Below are 7,214 nucleotides of genomic sequence, written 5' to 3'. Positions count from 1 at the left end.
CTTCACGATCCCTACGATCGGAATTTAAAAGTTTCATTTCACAAGCCCGAGACAATGCTGTCTGGAAGTACAGCCACCAGTCACTCACTTGGCATTTCATCCCTGCGGGCGCTCCCCACATGGGAGGGCTGTGGGAGGCTGGAGTGAAAAGCTTCAAAAGCCACTTCAAAAAGATAGCCTCACCACACAAATTCACATTCGAGGAATTCCATACACTCTTGTGCCGCATCGAGGCATGCCTGAACTCGCGGCCGCTCAGCCCGACATCCAATGACCCAACGGACCTTGAGCCGCTTACTCCTGGTCATTTCCTCACTGGCAGCCATCTACTGGCTCCGCCAGAGCCGGATGCTACTGAGAGCCCTGCCTCGATGATCAATCGGTGGCAGAAACTCAAAGCCCTCCATCACACTTTCTGCAAGCGATGGAAAACCGAATATCTATCCGAACTTCAAAAAAGAGTGAAGTGGAAGCATCCCAGACAGAATATAAAAGTGGGAGATCTCGCTTTCCTCAAAGAGGACAACTTATCTCCCAACGAATGGAGGTTAGGTCGAGTTGTCAACGTACACCCCGGCGAAGATGACCGAGTACGTGTAGTCGACCTCAAAACAGAGAAGGGTCAAGTCAGACGACCTTTGGTCAAACTGATCCTTCTTTTACCGGAAGAGACGGATTGCGAGAAGGCGACGAGCTCCTCCTAAGAATCCCTCCGTTCCTCCATATCCCTACTTTCAAAAAAAATCAGAGGCCCACGGTTGGTGATAGCATAGAAGGCAAATTAAGGAACCCGCGTCCTCGTGTCTCCCTATCCCTAAGCCTGTGGTTCTCCCGAGCCATATATTATAATCAACCCCCCGGTCTCGTGAGGGTGCGAGTCTACCGGAGGGGAAACCTAAGGCGTACTACGCGATGGCAATGGGGAAAGGGAGCGCGGGACATAAAGACGCGTTCAACCACGCGCCGTGATGCCCCGCTATCCCTAAGCTTCTGTCTCTCCCGAGGCCCGAATTATAATCAACCCCCCGGTCTCGTGATGGTGCGAGTCTACCGGAGGGCGATCCTACATCTGCTCTTTTTTTTTGTTCTCTACCCCCGGTCTCGTGTCGAGTCTACCGGAAGGAATCCTAAACTTGACTACTGGTGGGCAATGGGGAAAGGGAGCGAGACGCACGAAGACACGGGAGAGCTTACCAAAAGCTCGCAAACAAAAAGCATTTTTTTTCTATGGTTTTTAACAACACTAACCGTGGCACCCTGAACAAATAACCCAAATTCACTCACTCCCCAGAGCGAGGATACCAGAAATCTTCCCACTCACTCGTTATCCCATAACGAGGATACCAGAACAACCCTAATGCAGATCGCCCATCTGCCACCAAGCACTTATTTTTAATTTTGCAAAATAAACCCCACAATTCACTCGCTCACTCAGAGCAAGGACACCAGAAAATCCCCAAATTCACTCGCTCGCCCCGAGCGAGGACACCAGAAACCACCCCATTCACTCGTTATATGAATATTGCATTCCCAAATTGGTCATCGTGTGCATAACACTTATGATATTCCAAACACCCAATACTGGTCCAATGGTTCAATATAACGTGATCTTAATTGTACATCTTGATATTCGCTACTATTCAGCGTCTTATTATTTTGTAATGTTTGATGGAAAATCTTTTTTCTGTAAATCTAGTCGCAAGAGCCCACCACCTAAGGTTCTTCTACCCCCTGAAGATGCTTTTAAGTTGCGTGAAAAACACATTTCTTTACGTTTATGTTTGCCACAATCATAGCCAGAACACATTGATCAATTTCAAAATGCTCTGGCAAATTCCGAGCCATGCACCGTTCCACATTCTGTAGTTGATTTTCAACTAAAAATACGCTATAAGCCATATCACGCAACTCATGAAAACTTGGAACTGCTCCACTTATTACACATATCACATTTGTTGGAGCCAATGGAATTGGTACAAATCCATGCTAGCATTGCATCTCGTTTCGGCAAATAAACTGGAACATCATTTTGTAATGTACGTGACGAATTCAACAGTAACAGAAGTAATTCCCGGTCTATGGAATCCAAATCCCACCAACCTTCGGTACCAACCGCAACACTGTTGCCAACAACGAGAGAACAAAAAGGGAACCACAATGTCCACTACAGTCGTTTTAAGCGCTGACCCAATTGTTGATTTTCTTCCGACAATGTACAATCCGTAAAACCTAACATGCGCATTGTACAAACTTCCAAAGTGGCATCTACCAAAGGAACATTTTTATACTACATAAAGTGGCACCTACCAAAGGAACATTTTTATACTACATAATTTTTTTACTGTCCTCAAACTTATTATTCTATCTTTTGGTTTTGGGTGAACCTTTCGGTTATGAATTTGTGATAAAGCATTTCATCCCTACTTAGCTGCCAATACCGGCATTAGTTTTTTAGGACTTCATCCTTTTTCCTGCAGTGAGTGCCCGTATGGATGCATATTTATGTATTGTACATTCATAACTTCTATCGCCGATAGCGCCCAAGATATTATTAAAAACTTACCATTCTTGATCTATGATTTCTTCTATTTCATTGGTTAGAGATGAGTATATTAACGCAAAAGAAACAGCTTCAGCTTCACAGGGGTAAAAGTGGGCAAAGCAGAGCATCCACACGATAACGCCGAAAATTTGGATAATCCACAAAACATGTTCAATTAACGACTAACTAAGAGAAATAAGAGATATGTATTTCCTTAAAAGAATACTACAAAATATATACCATGAGCCGCAAACATCCATTCGGCGCGCGTCTCAGCAAAAGAGGACAATATTTCCACGCGCACCCCTTTCATGGTGTTTGGCATTGGATAAATTACTGGACACAAAAACCGTGATGTTAGCGATTGGTTGTCCTTCAGCAGGCGAATGTTAATATCGATAACCACTGATGTCATTGCGATTAAAAATTATTTGTATTGTTTTGTCCCTACAAAGACTGGCGCTATTCAAACATGTACCACCGCCATGAATCAATTGACTGGCCCCCTCATTGAAAAATCCAATATCATTAACGTCCGAGAATTCACCCAATGATACGGTACACAAGGCACTTTGTATAGATTTAACAGGTTCCTTATTCTCATCGATCTGCATTAGTATATCATATGCCTCAGCCCAGTTATCACGATTATCTGTTGTTAATATACCAAATTCCACACCTCTTACATTTCCTGCTTTCATTACATTTTTAAATTCTTCAGCTAATACTTCGGGATGTGGCGAAACGTCATTATTATAGACATGTAATTTGTAAAATGATTATTATACAGCACTACACCATGCTTTGATTTTGGATTGTACTCTATACTGTCCTCACCCTTCATCGGTATACGACAAGTACCATATACACGACTAAATTGTGAATTATCCAACTCAACTTTGCCCACATTAGCAATGGGAATCTCACCGGCATCAATGATTTGCTTATAACATGCCAAACCATATACAACTTTACCGGCATAATTTGAATATGAACTATCATTGTAGAACCGTTGTGGTGGAAAGGCCATGACTGGACTAACATATACCGTAACTAGATCACGATATTGTAGGTAGGCAGTACGCAACCGTCTTCCAACTAACCAATATCCTTCACATTGTTGCTACCGTTCCAAGCAATGCTTGCAATTGAGCGCCTTCGCCAGTTTAAAACTTTTTGACGACTTCTGTAGTTGCGTTTAGTGCGCTTCATTGAGAAGCGCTTGAACTGTTTAAAAAAAAAAAGGGTCTTCAAAGTATCTTTGAGTGGGAAGGCGGCATAACGTAAGAGTTTTTGTTTTTATTGCGTGACTCTACGTAATGTTTCTTTAACTCCTCTACTGCAGCGTCAAGTTTGTCAACATTTGGCTTAGCACGCATATATAATTCAGTTATACGATAACAAATATCCACAATATGATCTTCGTCAACACGAAATACTCCAAACCATTGTGGATTATGTGGTAATGGTGTACCTAGTTTACGCGAACTTAAATAGATGCAAGCACAAGCAATTGTTTCAGGTTGATTAACGCATAAAGACCTCCGTACGCAGTGAATCATTCATGAAATTCCATGACATTTGCATGAGTTTTTCATGTTTTTCATAATTTAGGACTTGCAAATACCTTACAATTAACTTATGTGGATGTTTGACATGCACACAAAAACCCAATTCTTTTAATACACGACGCTCTGCTTTAATAACCTGGGTTTTCAAATTCGTATAGGCTTGATTTTGAATCATTGGTGAAATATCCTTCTGTCCGCGAACTTGTTTGATGTGATCAACAACATTGCCACGATGTTCCGTATAAACCTGCAAAGAGAAAATCCATTAGGCATATATCAATGAGCATCGCAAAAGTGTGACAACGGACGGCGCGGCCGACGCCGCAGTTAGAGCACCCCTTTTGCGATGCCGGTAACCTAGAAAAGGAAAGAAAAAAAGGGAAAGAAAAACCCAAATAAACCCGGTGTCCACGCCAATTAGTACGATCGTCACCACCATCCACGCCAGTAACCTGAAAATAAAAAGGATATTAATTAATAACTTAAAAGAATACATCAAATGAACAAATCGTAAAATTTACTTACCAGTTTCCTCAATTCCATGCGTCGTACTTCAATCACCGTAGTAAAAAGAATTGAAATAGCGAGAAAAAAATCATTAGATTTATTTACCGCTTCTTTCAATTCAATGGAATTCCACATTCTATACACGGGTGTGTATGAATGTTCATTTGTTTTGTCTTTTGCCGTTGGCATATGTGTAACCAACGTATGTACATAGGTGTGTATGTATGATACATACAAGAAAACGAAAGACGACAGAGTTGCCATGTCAGCGAACTCGACCACCCAATGGTGCGTGTTTGTTTGTGTCTGTATAAGAGTATAGAAATACAATCCAAGGTTACATCACAAACCCCTACCCCCCACCCACTGTAACTAATCAGGCCGAAATAATAGGAAAGATAAAACAAGTCCATTTATTTTTTTTATTCAACAAACATTCGATTAAATAACTCTGCAGAACTTACGTAACTGAGTGGCACAGAAACCCACTTCAGTGGCGAAGACGGCGATGCGCGGAGAGCGCTGCGGACGACGCATACCGCTTGGGGCAACTCCAACACCTATACGGGTAAAATTGCATATGCCCGTTTAGATGGGCAATCAAACCTCCAAACGACCGAAGATGCCGCTGGCACACACGGCATCGATACCCCACCTGAGGCGTTGGACCCTGCGCTGGCTGCTTCTCCCACAACACATTCTCGTACGCCTTATGGAACTTGGCATACCAGGCGGTGGTGCTCCCGCGTAGCTTAACCAACAGAGGCGTCTGCAGGGCCCGGAGCACACAGGGCCTAACTCGCCGCAACCCCTCCTCCACCGCCTGCTGCACCAACTCGTCCGGCGCGTGGCAAATATAGGAGCCCCTCCGCCGCTCCGGGTATCGGACATCCGCCACCACCTGGATTGGCTCCTCTTCCCTAGTCTCCAAACACACTAGAAGCAGTTGCATCGGTTCAATCTGAAACGAAAAGAAAAAAAAAATCCATTATAGAAAAAATTATCAAAAAATCCGTTAGGAATTTGTCATACTTACGTTTTACCAGCTTGAAAATCCTTTTCCAAATAACAATGTGGTGAGGGTAAGTTATCCACCACAATCCTACATTAATGTATCCTGGAAAATTCCTGTTACGGGAAAACAACTGGATGGCAACCCGCAACATACCAACGGCAGCCTCATTAGTGCTGTCATATTAAGAAAGAAAAAAAAGCGGATACCGATAACTACACCAAAGCAGTACCGAAAACCGCAAAACATCAGAATCGGTACTGACGTGTTTTTGCCGAATATAGGCATCTACTGCAGTACCAAGCAGTCATACACAACAAAGGAACCCAAAAAAGAGGGGAGGACAAAACAAAGAAAACAACCTTTCCTCGCAAAAAATTCACATTTTTTTTTACAAAGAAATTTTTTTTTGTTGTTTTTCTTTACCCTTTCCGTTTTTTGGGCACTGTTTTCTGGCTGGGGGCAGGACTTGTTGTTTTTCAACAACAAACATCACAAACAGTCATTATAAGGGCTCGGTACAAAAACAATCCGAGTCCCGAAATAAAAGAATCCCGACACTACAAAATCCCGAAATGGGAAAAGTCAACTGTTTCCACCGGCCTAGTGTGCTACTGCCCCAGTGACCTAGTTTTTTTTTTCAAGGGCAAGCAAATACATATAGGTATATATATACTCGCACACCACAAATTCACCATACCAGCTGTCAGCTAACCCATAAATACACGACACGGTTGCATGCAATCTCAGAATGGTACGTGCAGATAGAACGCGTCGTGAAGAACGCATCGCCAATCTGCATGTAAGCACCGGCAGTTGGTACATTTTCGAATTTAATTACGATGTTCGCTATTCGTCATGAGCTGTCGCACAAAATTAAATCAATACCGTCGTCAGCCTCTACGGTTCGTTTTAAACTCGGTTTATTCATATATTTTAACGTACGTTTGTTAATAAAACACCACGCGTATCACAAAAACAAGTAATTTTGCGCGGGTGGCTTGGAATCACGTCCGTTCCAACCTCCCACACACCGCAATCTTACTGGTTTTGTTGAAATACATAAGCTGCTCGAAATCACAGCACTAACTACTTTGCAAAAACGCTCTCGTCACTCCACGTCATTTGACTAGTCATTTTACGGTGGCAGGCTATATTCGTAGTCACATTTGCATGGGCGTGGGTAGGTTTTGTGACCAGGTGTTTTGTAGGGTAATAATATAATACACAACTGACGAAATACATGCGCTGCAGCGAAAACGCGCATCACCCAACCAACCTCACGGCCACTCGCCCTGGCACATCCATAAAATGCCACAGTCGACCTGAGAGCGACACGACACGTTATACGCTGGAACGGAGACCTCGGCCTCTTCGTCCAGCCCAGAAAAACCTAAAAACTCTCGAGTCTGGAACGGAGACCTCTGCCTCTTCGTCCAACCAACACAAAAAAAACCGCAAATCTGGAATGGAGACCTCGGCCTCTCCATCCGAAACGACAAAAACCAAAGAATAACAAAAAATGGTGCCACTCTGGAACGGAGACCTCGGCCTCTTCGTCCATCCTTACTGGCCATCGACT

At 43.2% G+C, this 7,214-nt stretch overlaps 1 pseudogene; it reads right to left on the bottom strand.

The window, feature by feature from the left end:
• Nucleotides 1-1,511: 1,511 nt before the first annotated feature.
• Nucleotides 1,512-3,572, bottom strand: LOC137241587 (protein fuzzy-like; annotated as a pseudogene).
• Between the last annotated feature and the right edge of the window lie 3,642 nt (nt 3,573-7,214).

The sequence above is a fragment of the Eurosta solidaginis genome, chromosome 2, assembly GCF_040869045.1.
Source record: "Eurosta solidaginis isolate ZX-2024a chromosome 2, ASM4086904v1, whole genome shotgun sequence".
In the NCBI taxonomy this organism is placed as follows: Eukaryota; Metazoa; Arthropoda; class Insecta; order Diptera; family Tephritidae; genus Eurosta; species Eurosta solidaginis.
Note: the sequence above shows the minus strand (reverse complement) of the source record. Positions and strands in the feature narration are given on the sequence as shown.